This window comes from Vicia villosa, linkage group LG7, assembly GCF_029867415.1.
Source record: "Vicia villosa cultivar HV-30 ecotype Madison, WI linkage group LG7, Vvil1.0, whole genome shotgun sequence".
Lineage (NCBI taxonomy): Eukaryota > Viridiplantae > Streptophyta > Magnoliopsida > Fabales > Fabaceae > Vicia > Vicia villosa.
Genome location: NC_081186.1, coordinates 41771101 through 41787043, shown reverse-complemented (window position 1 = coordinate 41787043; position 15943 = coordinate 41771101).

Sequence of the window (15943 nt, the reverse complement as noted above, 5' to 3'; positions counted from 1 at the left end):
TGAGAACCAAAAATCTCCTAAAGCGACATTTCCTAATGGTATGACCCTTTTTGCAACAATATAGACATGTTGAGTTTGGATGGTCATTACATTTGCTAGATTGATATCTTATCACATAAGTATATCGTTGATAGGGATTTATCATGCTATTTTTGAAATGTGATCGATCAATGGCATATGTAATCTTGGGTAGTGAAGCCTTGTCTAATTTGGCTTTGATAGTTTTAACTTCTTTTTGCCAAATGTGACAAGTTTCACATCCTCCCCATCTAAACCAAGAACTCTTGTCATCTTTGCTTTTGTCTTTGATACTTTCAATCATAGATTCCTTGAGAGTTTCTACTTCCTTTTTGGAATTGGAAACTTTCTTCTCAAGGTATTTAAAAATCTTTTTTATTTGAAGCTAAGCATTGAAAGGCTTCCTTAGCTTCATGATCTAAAGTATCAAAGGCATGTTTTAATTCAAAATAAGATATAGCATCAACATTATTATATTTATCATGACTTACAATCTTTTTCTTCTTTTGATGTGCCATGAGACATAGGTTGACTATTTCCTCTTCATCACTCGAGCTTTCTTTGCTAGATGAGTCACTATCACTCTCCCAAGCGATATAGGCTCTTCTTCCTTTTGTTTGCTTCTTTTGAGGTTTGCTCTTTGCCTTATCTTTCTTAAGCGAGGGGCAATCCGGCTTGTAGTGACCTGGCTTACCACAATTGTAACAAGACCCTCTAGGTTTAGTTTTCTTATTCTCATCTTGCTTGTTAGGCTTTGCTTGACGTCTATAGTCGACTAGATTGTTGTCCAAGTGTTTGATTTCATTCTTTCAAAGATACTTATTATACCTTCTCACGAACAAACCTATATCTTCATCCGGACTATCATCCTCGTCACTAGATTCACTATCACACGCATCTTTAGTGGTTGACTTTGAACTTGATGCCTTTAAAGCAATAGACTTCTTTTCGGCGTCCTTTGACTTCTCTTTCTTTTCTTTCTTTTCGTGCTTGTTTAGGTTCATGAGATCTTGCTCATGTTCTTCAAGCTTTCCAAATAGAGCCGTGAGATCCAATGTAGAGAGATCGTTGGCTTCTTTGATTGCCGTGACCTTAGGTTGCCATTCCCTACTAAGACATCTCAAAACTTTATTAGTAGCTACAACATTGGGAGTAATGTGTCCTAAAGTGTGTAAACGATTGATAATATGAGAAAATCTCTTTTGCATTTCCGCAATGGTTTCACCTTGCTTCATGTGAAAGAGATCAAACTCTTGCGTCAAAGTATTGATTCCAGCTAGCTTATCATCATTAGTTCCTTCATGGGCGACTTGTAATGCATCCCACATTGCCTTATCCGTTTGGCAATGTGATACGCGAAAGTACTCATCGACCCCTAAGGAAGCTATAATCATGTTTCTAGGTTTCCAATCATACGCGTAATTCTTTTCATCTTTTTCATCCCATTGTGCTTGAGGTTTAGGTCTGGTAACGCCAGCATCGTTGGTTATGGTGATAGCCATAGGACCATTGACGATGACATCCCAAATTTTTCTATCAACGGAGTTGATATGAATGCACATACAGTCTTTCCAATAACTATAGTTTTCTCCGGTGAAAACATGCGCTTTATTATACGCCCCTTTTTGACCATTCTACATTTTCTAAAAAGTTATATGCCAAGCACTAGATAAATCGGCGCTCGTGATACCACTTGTTAGACGAAAGGGATGGTCTAGAGGGGGTGAATAGACCACCTTTTTCCGACTTAAGAAAAATTTAGCTTTTGAAACGTGATTCCCCGGAATCAAACTTATTGTCCTGAACGATCAAGTTATCAGGGACCGGATGTGTGCAATAACCGAAACGGATGAAAATGGTGAATTTTAATTACTCTCTTTAACGAAATTATCAATTGTCTAGCATACACACTAAAAGAGTCTTACTCGCAATGAACTGTTTAACTCAAATTGACCAAAAATTGAATGTGTAATTTTATCAAACACTTGGTGAGCGATTTTCACCAAGCTTCAATTTTTGCTCAATTATGAATTTTTACCGAAAACGAATATTGAAAAGATAAAACTAAAGACGATAAAGAAAATGAGATCCGTTAAGGAAGTTCCTCTATCGTCCTCGCAGGAGTACGTCTGCCTCTACAATCCCTCAATTCCTTATGCTCGGCTGAATTGAACCCAAAGCGAAACGATCGTCAAAAACCTTCAAATCAAACCCTTGATGTAGAAGGAAAAACTGTTAGAAAGCATAGGATAAGTATTTCTTTTATCGTCTCCTCAGGGATTGATGCGATATTACTGCCGTTCTACAGCTTAGTGTATTTTGAGTTAAGTTTGGGTGAGAGTTTGGTGACATGAAATGTAAATAGCATGCAAAGCAAGTAAAGACAATAAAATAGGGTTTGAAAACGGTTTGAGAAAACTGTGTCAAGATTAGCATTCGTTAGTTTGTTTCATATGTAATCTACTGATCATATATATGAACCTATTAATGATTAATACAACCACGTATCCTCTCGATACCGTTTATCTCTAAATCAATATCGTGATTATTATCCTATTAACCGTCAGATGATCTCTCATGCCGACAATCAATGTGATAATCTTAAAAGCTTGATACAAGTGATTATCAACTCACAAATATATCTCTAGAGTTTGTTTATTGATAGATGAATATCTTTTAGGTCTAGCTTTGAAACATATCTCTCAATAGTGATTCAAAACAACAAATAAAACATAAATAGCAAGATATTCACCATATATTAATCATCAACCAAGATCATACATAAAAGATCAAAGAAAATACATATTTACAAACTAACTACCTCTAATCTTGACACAAGATGAAACTTAGCTCTCCATAGCCATGGAAGCTTCAACAACAAGCATCAAACCAAGATTTAGTGACATCAAACTCAAGAAGAACAAAGAAAGATGCTTGGAAATCTTGATTTTTCACTTATGAAATGGTTTTTCTCTCCTTTTCTCTTGCCCTAGCTTTTTTTCTAAAGTTCTCTTATGATAAAATTATCTTAACCACCCCAAAATATCTAGCTTAAGTGGATAAACACAAGAATTGAAAAAGTAGGTCCGCTGAGCGGGACAGGTCCGCTAAGCGGACTAGCCAAAATATCTGCTTTGTCTTCAAGGTCCGCTGAGCGGAGGGGGTCCACTGAGCGGACCCAAATTTGTTGCTCGCCTCTGCCCATGTCCGCTTGAACTCCGCTGAGCGAACTTGATGATCAAAACTTTCTGCCCAGGTCCGCTAGAGCTCCGCTGAGCGGACCTTCTGGTACAAAACTTCTTATTTTGGTCCTCCAACCTCCTTGCAAGCTTGTTCTCATCATTTCTCTTCATTCCAACTTGCCAAATATTGTTAATACCTAAAAATACATTAACACAAGTCACTAAACTAACTTTTATACAAATTAAACAAAAGTTTATTTATTTACATCCTAATACATCAAAAGGAAATCAAACTTGCCACAAGAGTTTAAGAAATACCACAAAATTCATATACAAAATATACACAATTGGGATTCTAACAACTCTCCCCAACTTTGACCTTTGTTTGTCCTCGAACAAAGCTAGCTCAAAAGCACACATCAACAAATCAAACAAGGTTAATAGCATCAATTGGATGGTTCAAACTTGAGTTACATACCTACAAGATAAGTCTTCTTTGCTTGTAGAAGATTCTAGCATGACTATGAACCACTTTCTAAACACAAACATTTCAACACAATTGCATTAAGAAGATAATGTTTATGAATGAATCTCCTAAATCTCACTTCACACAAAAATTGAAGGACAATTGCAATGATAGCATAAGGGACATATCACACGCACTAGAAATGATGCACATCCAAAACAATTCATATATTCATCTACACTATGCACACGAGACAATAGAGACAAAGATCACTGAGGAATTTATTCGATTGTAACTTGGCCTGGGTTCCAAACAAGTGATATTATATGTACACGGCCATTGAAACAAAAAGGGTGAATGATCATGGAAAGCATTATTTATGTACACAACTACTCGTATGTTACCCTTTTGTTCTTCACCATACAATGCATTCCTTTCTTTTCTTTAGATCATTGAGATTTTTCTTTTTCTCTTTACCATTTGTTCTTTCTTTCTCTTCTTTTTTTTCATTTCTTCTCTTTTTCAAAGAATGCATTGCACCACCATTTTCTTTCTTTTTCTTATCTTTAAGGAAGGTCTCTCCCCAACTTTAAACATTTCTATCTATAAAGATATCAATGCTTTCCATTCAAGGTTCAAGTGCTATTGGGTTAAGTGTTTACCAAAGAAAGTTTTCAAGTGAATCAAGACTTCTCTTTTCTTTTTCAAAATTCATTGTTCTTTAATTCACTTGACACAGACAAATTTTTAGGCTCAAAAATAGTTGCAAAAGATCGCACGCTCATGGGTAGCCTTGTTTAATGGTGGTTTTTCTCATACTACTCAAAAAAAAATTGCCTCGATCCCTTCTAAGTTCTAATGTCTCATAACAAAGCAAGATGAAACATGAATCATTTGAGTTAACATCAATTTCTAGAACACTCTTATTTTTGTACAAAATGGAAGTCCACTCACTTATCCAGTTTTGTCCTAAATTTGATTCAAACATAAACAATATTTTCAAAATGCAATGTGACTCGAAATTTGTGTAAAGCTCTTAATTCATAGTCACATTATAATCTACAAAGCAACAAAATGCTTACCTTGGTATGAACATCATCAAGAATATTATCATCACCATCCAAATTTTGATGTTGACACACCTTGGTACTCTTTCCTTCTTTAGAGCATCACTTCTATTCCAAGACAAACACAAAAAAATTTATGTACACATTAACATATATAATATATATGTACAAGATTATACTACTAAAACACAATATTATAGCAACAAGGGGATAAATTGCCCACACAAGAACAAATTACTTAAAAACAAATACTTAATCAACAAAGGCATAAGTTGCCTACAAAATATGTTCGGGTGGCACCCACGGCCACCAAAGTACACAAAGCCTCATTAGGATACGGATGGCACTAAAGTAGTGAACAACAACAGAAAATTAACTTACTAAGTCAATATAAAATAACATAAAAGTGCTATAAAAACTAAATAGAAGCTAAACAACAACAGAAATCAACACAACAAATCCTCAATCCTCATCATCCTGCTCCATGTCATTTCCTTCCTCATCTTCACCATCCCCCTCTCTGAAAAATGGCCTCTCCGCAGGCCATGCACAATGAGCCTCATAATCCTCATTAGTAGGAAAAGAGGGGACATCCGCCTGATTAACTTGGTGCCGATAGAGCTTGCAGAGAGAATCGCGAATCATAGCATGTGATCTTCTGTTGGCATCAAAATACGCCCAATTGTACCTGCAAGCTAACTCTTCATTCTACCTTCCACCAACAGGAGGAGCCATGTTCTGTGGCTGGGGGTGTTGTCGAACACCTAGCTTAGGAGAGCAATGCCTGTGAATATAGCCAGTGTTCACAACACTAGTGAGATTCATACTCACCACATCAGGAAACTCCACACCAGCTTTCTTGTAGAGTCCCATTATCAAACCGGGAAAACCAAGCTGAGTAGCAGGCTTCGTCCCTAACTTGGTACCACTTGAGGCCACGGTCCTAATCTCCTCAGAGATGATCTGTGCAACATCCACCTCTCCACCTGTCATAATCCAAAATAATAAACAAGACATATCAATGGTTAGGTCAGAGTTGTGGCTTCTTGGCTTGACGTTGTTCAGGAGAAAAACCAAGTATAGCTGCGCCATTTGATTCATGTTGCTTCTGTCCATCTTCTGAATGTAACCGGAAGGGTTAAGAGTGAACCCTCGGTGCTCAAAGGACAACAAATCAGCAATCTCCTGCATATTCCAAGTTTTTGCAGCCCTTTTCTTAGCATAGGCACACTTATCACCTACTGCAAGGTGTGAAGGTCTACCCAGAAAATCATTAATTGCATACCTAGAAAAAGAAACAGCCCTCCCTCTCACATAGGAATTGTACGTGTACTTCATTCCCTCAATTGGTAAAGCATTGGCGTAAAACTCACGCACAATGTCCACATTGACTTGAGTTTTAGGAGAGAGAAGGGCTTCCCACTTGCGACCCTCAATGTTCTCCAAAAACTGATAAAAATTACCGCTTTGAGGGAGATCAAAAACTTTCTCTGGCCCAATCTTCCTACTACACAGCTTCTCAAACCTCTCATGCTGCAATGGACCTAGAAACCTGTGAGAATCAAAGGGTGGTGGTTGTGGAGCAGTACCGGAACTTGATCTGATCAGTTGTCTGGCTCTTTTTCCACGATCGGCTCTTGACGACATCTACAAAAAAATCAACACAAAATAGAACAAATGTCGTCATAACAGAGTCTAAAACATACCACAAAAGATAACCAACCACTGCACATTACCACTGATACCAAAAATAGAACTCTGCACACAGCAGGGTCCGCTTAGCGGAGGGGGTCCGCTCAGTGGATCTGCGCAAAAATTGAAAAATTCTGCAGAACTCAGGTCTGCACCAGAACAACAATGGGGTTTCAAACCCTATTCCACAACACATTTAAGGCGAAAATCATGCAAGGGGATAAAGGAAATAAGGATGCAATTGTTAAAACCCTAAAATCTAAAATCTAATCTAATCTAAACCTAAAATATACACAAAATTTCTTACTAAAACCAAACCTAAACACTAGCTATTACTAAACCTAACTTCAAATCTAAAAAGGAAACAAATCCTCGAATAACCCTACTGTATTATCATCACAAAATTATAACAAAATGAGACACATACCTTGCTAACAATGGACAAGAACAGAAATTGCTTTAAATTTGAACAACAAAGTCTTGGTGCTTGGAAGGTTTGAAGATGGTGGAGAGGGAGCAGAGAGCAAATGAGCCTAACAAATGTGGTGAGTTAGGGTTCTTAACCCGCTCAGCCACAGACTTCTGTCTTAAATGGGCCTTTGGACCGGTTTGGTCCACTGGGCCCTTTTTATTTTTTTTCTGGTTTTTCGCAGGTCCGCTTAGCGGAGGGGGGTCCGCTAAGCGGATGACCGAAAACAGAGCTTTTTCTGGTTTTTCTCAGTTCTGCCCATCTCGACTTTTCTCCACCGACTTTCCAACCATCCCAAAACACATGAAACAGAGATTACTTACAATGTTGGGGTGCCTCCCAACTAGCACTTTGTTTAACGTCAGTTAGCTCGACGGTCCGAGGCAGCTTTACGGATCAAAAATCGGAACGGCTTCCGAATTTCGATCGACTTCACCACCAAGATACGGCTTGAGCCTTTGGCCATTCACTGTCCAACTTTCATTTTTTGTCGAATTTTCAAGCACAACCGCTCCATATTCTTTTACTTCCTTGATTCGGAACGGACCCGACCACTTCGATTTCAACTTGCCCGGAAACAACTTCAATCTTGGGTTGAACAAAAGCACCATTTGACCTTCCTTGAATTCCTTCTCAACAATCTTTTTGTCATGATATCCTTTCACCTTTTCCTTGTAGATTTTGTTGGATTCATAAGCTTGTAAACGCAATTCTTCCATCTCAAGCAATTGTAGTTTCCTTTTTTCACCACTTGCCTTTGGATCAAAATTAAGCAACTTCAAAGCCCAAAATTCTTTATGCTCCAATTCCACGGGTAAGTGACAACTTTTCCCATAGAACATTTGGAACGGAGTAAAACTAATCGGTGCCTTGAATGCCGTACGGTAAGCCCATAACGCTTCATCCAACTTTTGTGACCAATCTTTCCTTGATGAAGAAACATTTTTTCCAAGATTCTTTTGATTTCTCGGTTGGACACTTCGGCTTGACCATTAGCTTGTGGATGGTAGGCTGTTGTTACTTTGTGCTTCACACCATAGTGTTCTAAGACTTTTTCAAGTTGAGTGTTGCAAAAATGTGAGCCACCATCACTAATAAGGATCCTTGGTGTACCAAACCTTGTGAAAATGTTTTTCTTCAAGAACTTGATTACGGTTTTTCCATCTGCCTTTGGACATGCCATTGCTTCCACCCATTTAGAAACATAATCAACCGCAACTAGAATATACTCGCAACTAAATGATGATGGAAATGGTCCTACAAAGTTTATGCCCCAACAATCGAACACCTCCACTTCTAACATATTGGTCAATGGCATTTCATTCCTCTTGTTCACTCCACCACTTCTTTGACAATTGTCACAACTTTGTGCATGCAAGTAAGCATCTTTGAATAACGTCGGCCAATAGAACCCGGATTGGAGAACTTTTGCTGCCGTCCTTTGCCCACTATAAGGTGAGTTATGACAATGCCACAAGATTATTTTTGCTTCTTCCCTTGTCACACATCTTCTCAACACACCATCCACACCAATTTTGAACAAGGATCATCCCACACATAGAATTTGGCATCATGAAGGAACTTCTTTCTTGCATTTCTACTCAAATCTTCCGGTATCCATCCCGATGCCTTGTGATTGGCCATATCCGCAAACCACGGTCTTTCTTGCACCATGAACAACTTTTCATCCGGGAATGATTCCAAAACCTCTTCTTCTTTATTGGTTACTTCCCCATTCACTAACCTTGACAAATGATCCGCTACCAAGTTTTCCGCTCCTTTCTTGTCTCTAATCTCTAAGTGGAATTCTTGTAACAACAATATCCATCTAATGAGCCTTTGCTTTGAATCTGGCTTGGTAAGCAAATATTTTATCGTTGCATGGTCAGTGTAAACAACAACCTTCGAACCAATTAAATAGGACCTAAATTTTTCTAATGCATATACAATAGCTATTAGTTCTTTTTTAGTTGTTGCATAATTAATTTGTGCTTCATTAAGAACCTTACTAGCATAATGTATAGCATGAAAAAAATTTCCTTTTCTTTGACCCAATACCGCTCCTACCGCATAATCACTAGCGTCACACATTAGTTCAAAATCAAGTTTCCAATCGGGCGCTATGATTATGGGTGCGGTAGTCAATCTTTGTTTCAATTCATTAAAAGCTAAAAGACATGCATTATCAAAAACAAAAGGCTTATCATTGTTGAGCAAGTTGCTCAAAGGCTTTGCAATCTTTGAGAAGTCCTTGATGAACCTCCTATAGAATCCCGCATGGCCTAAAAAGCTTCGAATTCCTTTGACATTTGTTGGTGGTGGTAACTTCTCAATAACCTCAAGTTTTGCTCGATCCACTTCAATGCCTTTGGAAGAGATTTTATGACCAAGAACTATGCCTTCGGTAACCATGAAATTGCATTTTTCCCAATTAAGGTCCAAGTTGGTTTCAACACATCTTTTCAACACGGCATCCAAGTTCTTCAAACAAAGATCGAATGAAGCTCCAAAGACGGAGAAGTCATCCATGAAAACTTCCATTGTCTTTTCTATGAAGTCCGAGAAAATAGCTTGCATACATCTTTAGAAAGTGGCCGGTGCATTACACAATCCAAACGGCATTCTCCTATAAGCAAAAATTCCAAAAGGACAAGTGAACACCGTTTTCTCTTGATCTTCCGGATTGACCAAAATTTGGTTGTACCCGGAGTAGCCATCCAAGAAACAATAAAACTCTTGACCCGATAACCTTTCCAACATTTGGTCCATAAAAGGTAAAGGGAAGTGATCTTTCCTAGTAGCTTGGTTAAGCTTTCGGTAATCAATGCACATTCTCCATCATGTAACGGTCCTTGTCGGAATCAATTCATTCTTGTCATTTGTGATCACGGTCATTCCTCCTTTCTTCGGTACCACTTGGACTGGACTCACCCAAGAACTATCAGAAATAGGATAAATCATTCCGGCTTCCAATAGCTTTACCACTTCCTTCCTTACAACTTCTTTCATTGTAGGATTCAACCGGCGTTGAGGTTGAGCGACCGGTTTAAAATCCTCCTCCATCATAATTTTATGCATACAATAGGCTGGACTAATCCCTTTTAAGTCGGAAAGAACCCATCCTATTGCTTCCTTGTTAACTTTCAACACATAAATTAATTTCTCTTCCTCCTTGTTTGACAATGAACCATTAATTATCACCGGCTTTTTACCACCTTCTTCAAGAAAGACATATTTCAAATGGGATGGTAACATTTTCAATTCTAACTTGGCTTCTTCCACCTTTGGCTCATCTTTCAACTCTTCCATCTTTGCTTCAAAAGGACTTATCTCTTCAAATACATCAAGATCTCGCAAACACTCTTCAATCTCTTTTTCTTCGTCTTCATTGAGAACATCAAGAGCTTCGGTCAATGTTTTCTCGAGAGGATTGAACACATGAACTTGACTTTCAACTTGCATGATGACTTCCTCCATAGCATCAATTATAAAACAATCACCGTTATCACTTGGATGTTTCATAGCTTCAAAGAGATCAAAGCACACTTCCTCATCTTGATACCTCACCTTCATTAAACCATCATCAATATCAATCATTGCCGTCTTCATAAAAGGTCTTCTTAGAATAAATGGGGTATCAACATCTTCCTCCATATCAATGACAACAAAATCAACCGGAAACAAGAATTTATCAACTTTCACAAGCAAGTCCTCCGCTATCCCAAAAGGGCAGGTTGTAGACTTATCCGCTAATTGAAGTGTCATTCTTGTATCTTTCATATCAATAATGCCTAACCTCTTGACCATGGAAAACGGAATCAAATTGATACTTAAACCCAAATCAACCAAACCTCTTCCAACATGAATGTCACCAATAGTAACCGGCAAAGTAACTCTTCCAGGATCTCTTTCCTTTCTCGGTAAAGTACATTGGATGATTGCGCTACACTTAGCGTCAAGAACAACCGTTTTGGGCTCAGTGTAACTTCTTTTCTTCGTGAGGATGTACTTCATAAACTTGGCATACTTTGGCATTTTCTCTAAAGCTTCCCCAAAAGGGATATTAATTTGCAATTGTCGAAATATGTCCATAAATCGAGCATAATGCCTCTCATTATCTTTCTTTGTGGGAGCATGAGGGTAAGGTAGATTACGAACGGGAGGATTCATAATTTTCTTCTTTCCTTCTTGAATCTTTTTCTTTTTCTCTCTATTTTTTTCTTTTTCTACCTCAGTTTTTTCTTCACTCTCATTTTCAACTAAAACTCCTTTATCTTTCTTTGGTTCTACTTCACTTTCTACCTCTTTCTCCTTTTCTATCCTAACTTCCTCCTCATCAACCACTTTCTCCACTTCACTTTCTAGTACTCTTCCACTCCTAGTTACAACCGCTTTGCAATGCTCCTTAGGATTGGTTTGAGTGTTTGCCGTGAATGATGGTCCGCTTTGTTTCTCGGCTAGTTGTTTAGCTAGTTGGCCGACTTGAGTCTCTAAATTCTTTATTGCCGCTTCATTACTCTTTTGATTCGCCATTGATGCTTGCATGAATTGATTTAGAGTCTCCTCCAACTTTGAAGGCTTGTCTTGAGGTGGTGGTTGTTGTTGATAAGGACTTTGTCTTTGTTGATAATTGTCTTGTCTTCACCCTTGACCATAAGGTTGTGCATTTGGCCTTTGTTGATATCCACCTTGATGTTGATAAGGAGCTTGTCTTTGTTGATAACCTTCTTGATTTTGATTCGCCATGTAATTCACTTCATTCACCGGTGGAAAATATCCGGTAGGGTGGTCTCCACTACAAAGCTCACACAAAGAAACTTGTTTATTCTTGTTAGGATCTTATAGCTCTTTGAGTTGTTGCAGTAACCTTGCCATTTGCTTGGTAAGTTCCTCCACTTGTTGAGAAAGAAGATTATTTTGAGCAAGAATCACATCATTTGTCCCTAATTCAATAAGCCTCGGTTTCTTTTGAACAACTCCGCGGTTATGTTGCACCTGATGATCATTTCTGGACATTTTCTCAATTATTTCAATTGCCTCCTCTGCTGTCTTAGCCATCAAGGAACCTCCAGCAGTAGCATCCAACAAAAACTTAGGTTGTGGTTGTAAGCCATTCCGAAAAATGTGAATCTGAGTGAGTTCATCAAATCCATGACTAGGACATTTTCTTAACATTGAGTTATACCTTTCCCATGCTTTATTGAGAGTTTCATTCACACCTTGAGAGAACACTGAAATAGCTGTTTTTGCTTCAAGCAACCATGACTGAGGGAAGAACCTATCAAGAAACGTTTCCTCTAACTCATTCCAATTTGTCATGGTTTGAGTGGGTTGGTCTAGATACCAATCCTTTGCTTTGCCAATCAATGAATGAGAAAATAATCTTTTAAACACCTGCTCTTCCTCTCTTTCAGGGGCTCCGACTGCACCCGCAATTTCATAGAACTTTGCCAAGTGTGTGTATGGGTCCTCATGATCAAGTCCTGCAAAGGGACTAGCATATAGTAACTGAAGAATGCCAGTCTTCATCTCAGAATTTCTGGCATTGTTGTCATTTCTTGCAAACTGGGTTGTTCTTCTTGGACTGTTAGCACATGGTGGTCTTGGATCTGGTGGTGGTGGTGAATAGCCATTCCCCGCCATCTATTCAATAACTTGTGGTGTAGATGAAGTAGCTGCTTCTTGGGCTATTCTTCGTTCTTTGGCTAGTTTCCTTCTTCTCCTTGTTTTGCTGTTCATTCTCGGTGCAGTTCTTTCAATTTCTGGATCAAAAAGAAGTTGATCTGCCGGTACACTTCCTCGCATAAACAAAGCTGAAACACTAACCAAAAAGTGAGCCAAGACTAGGTGATAATAATAATAATTATACTCAAAACACACAAAAACTATTGCTATGCTTGTAATATCTAAACGCCAATCCCCGGCAACAGCGCCATTTTGTTAGAAAGCATAGGATAAGTATTTCCTTTATCGTCTCCTCAGGGATTGATGCGATATTACCGCCGTTCTACAGCTTAGTGTATTTTGAGTTAAGTTTGGGTGAGAGTTTGGTGACATGAAATGTAAATAGCATGCAAAGCAAGTAAAGACAATAAAATAGGGTTTGAAAACGGTTTGAGAAAACTGTGTCAAGATTAGCATTCGTTAGTTTGTTCCATATGTACTCTACTGATCATATATATGAACCTATTAATGATTAATACAACCATGTATCCTCTCGATACCGTTTATCTCTAACGCAATATCGTGATTATTATCCTATTAACCGTCAGATGATCTCTCATGCCGACAATCAACTTGATAATCTTAAAAGCTTGATACAAGTGATTATCAACTCACAAATCTATCTCTAGAGTTTGTTTATTGATAGATGAATATCTTTTAGGTCTAGCTTTGAAACATATCTCTCAATAGTGGTTCAAAACAACAAATAAAACATAAATAGTAAGATATTCACTATATATTAATCATCAACCAAGTTCATACATAAAAGATCAAAGAAAATACATATTTACAAACTAACTACCTCTAATCTTGACACAAGATGAAACTTAGCTCTCCATAGCCATGGAAGCTTCAACAACAAGCAACAAACCAAGATTTAGTGACATCAAACTCAAGAAGAACAAAGAAAGATGCTTGGAAATCTTGATTTTTCACTTATGAAATGGTTTTTCTCGCCTCTTCTATTGCCCTAGCTTTTTTTCTAAAGTTCTCTTATGATAAAGTTATCTTAACCACCCTAAAATATCTAGCTTAAGTGGCTAAACACAAGAATTGAAAAAGTAGGTCCGCTGAGCGGGACAGGTCCGCTAAATGGACTAGTTAAAATATCTACTTTGTCTTCAAGGTCCGCTGAGCGGACCCAAATTTGTTGCTCGCCTCTGCCCATGTCCGCTTGAACTCCGCTGAGCGGACTTGATGATCAAAACTTTCTGCCCAGGTCCGCTAGAGCTCCGCTGAGCGGACCTTCTGGTACAAAACTTCTTCTTTTGGTCCTCCAACCTCCTTGCAAGCTTGTTCTCATCATTTCTCTTCATTCCAACTTTCCAAAAATTTCTAATACCTAAAAAAAAAATTTAAAACAAGTCACTAAACTAACTTTTATACAAATTAAACAAAAGTTTATTTATTTACATCCTAATACATCAAAAGGAAATCAAACTTGGCACAAGAGTTTAAGAAATACCACAAAATTCTTATACAAAATATACACAATTGGGATTCTAACAAAAACCCTAAGGTTTTATACAAGAAACACCATCAACAATCTTCACTCGAACAAGACAATAGTCTACCGTCGAACCTTATCAACACATGTTTCTTACTTCGATCGAAAAAGATTATTATGTGTGATTTTCGATCAATAAGTGAAAGGTTGAAGATGAGAAGAAGCTTGAGTATATCTTTCACGTTTCTTGTTAATTTTGCTTGAGAATGATTAAAGACAATATATACCACACCCTTTGCATTAGCCACTTAAACTCAATAGAAAAACCAGTAATTTTAGCGATAGGTCGACCTGTCCATCTCTGTAGGTCGACCTATTGCAGTCTTACACTTGTTTTTGGATCAAACATGACACATGCATTGACCTGTAGGGTCGGCGTGCGCATACCCGGGGTTTCCCCAAAATTCCATGCGTCGACCTGTAGGGTCGGCGTGCGCATACCCGAGATTTCCTCAAAATGTCATGCGTCGACCTGAACAGGCAATGTGTCGACGCATTCTGCCTCAACATGGAATTTTTCTCAAGTCCACCAATAGGTCGACCTGTAGTGCTGGTGCATCGACATGTTGACTGAATTTTGCCAAAATTGCCTTTCCTTAATGCATCCACTTGATTCCTTTGTTTCCACATAAATTTGGTCAAGTTCACAATGTTTTGACATCATGAAAATGCACATTTGCCCTCACACATATAAAAGAAATAAATAAAATATCTTTAATATAAAAAAAACTTACTTGAGTAATTTTTGCGCGCTCGTCAATAAACTCTTCATTTCTCTTTAGATGAGTCTCCATGTGGAGCTCATTAAGAAGTGGAGTCTCTAACATAAACACAATAAATTTATATACAATTTTTTATTTAACAGTTTATATATATATATATATATATATATATATATATATATATATATATATATATATATATATATATATATATATATATATATATATATATATATATATATACCAAATATTGTTATACAGTTAATAATATATAAATATCTAATAATTATTTCGAAATTAATTTTTTAAAAAAATAATAGTTTATATTATTATACAAACAAAAAACACACAAAACCAAATATATAAACACCAAATATATCTAATATATCTACTGTTCCTTTTAAATATATACACAAAATATATAAAAAGTTTATTAATGTGTACCTGGAATTGATGAATAAATTGTTGTATTTCTTGAAGCTTTTAATTCCAAAATCTTGCTCCTTTTAAATAAACCAGGTTATACGTGAAAAACAGGAAATAAAAGCAAAATTTAGATTACAAATTAACTCTAAAAATAAAATTATCATATAACAAAATAATTAAATTTATTCACCTGAAAAAGAGTATGGTTGAGAGGAAGAAGAAAAAAGATAATTTTTTAGGAGAAGGATAACACAAAAGAAGAAGAAGAATTTTTCTGGTTGGGAATGAGAGTATGTGAAGGGAAGAAGAGATAAATATTATGCTTAAGCGGTGGAGTTGGGTGCGCGAATTAATAATGGTCTCGATATTTCCGAGGGGCATCCCCTCGCTAATAAAACGGTCAAATGTTGTGTGGGGCACCCCCTCGCTAAAAAGCAGCATGGGGAACACAAACTGCATGCACAGTCTGCAAGAGCAGGAGTTGGTAAGTTTGCGTGGGGTAGCCCCTCGCTAATATCCTAGTGGTTTATTGGGAGGGGTGTCTCCTCGCAAAACTCTGTCAAAAACCTACCTCTGATTTGACTTTTTAGCGTCATTTCCATTTGCCAAGGGTTGCCCCTCGGAAAATGTTTTTTTCAAAATTCAAATTTTTCCCTCTTTCTTCTTTGCG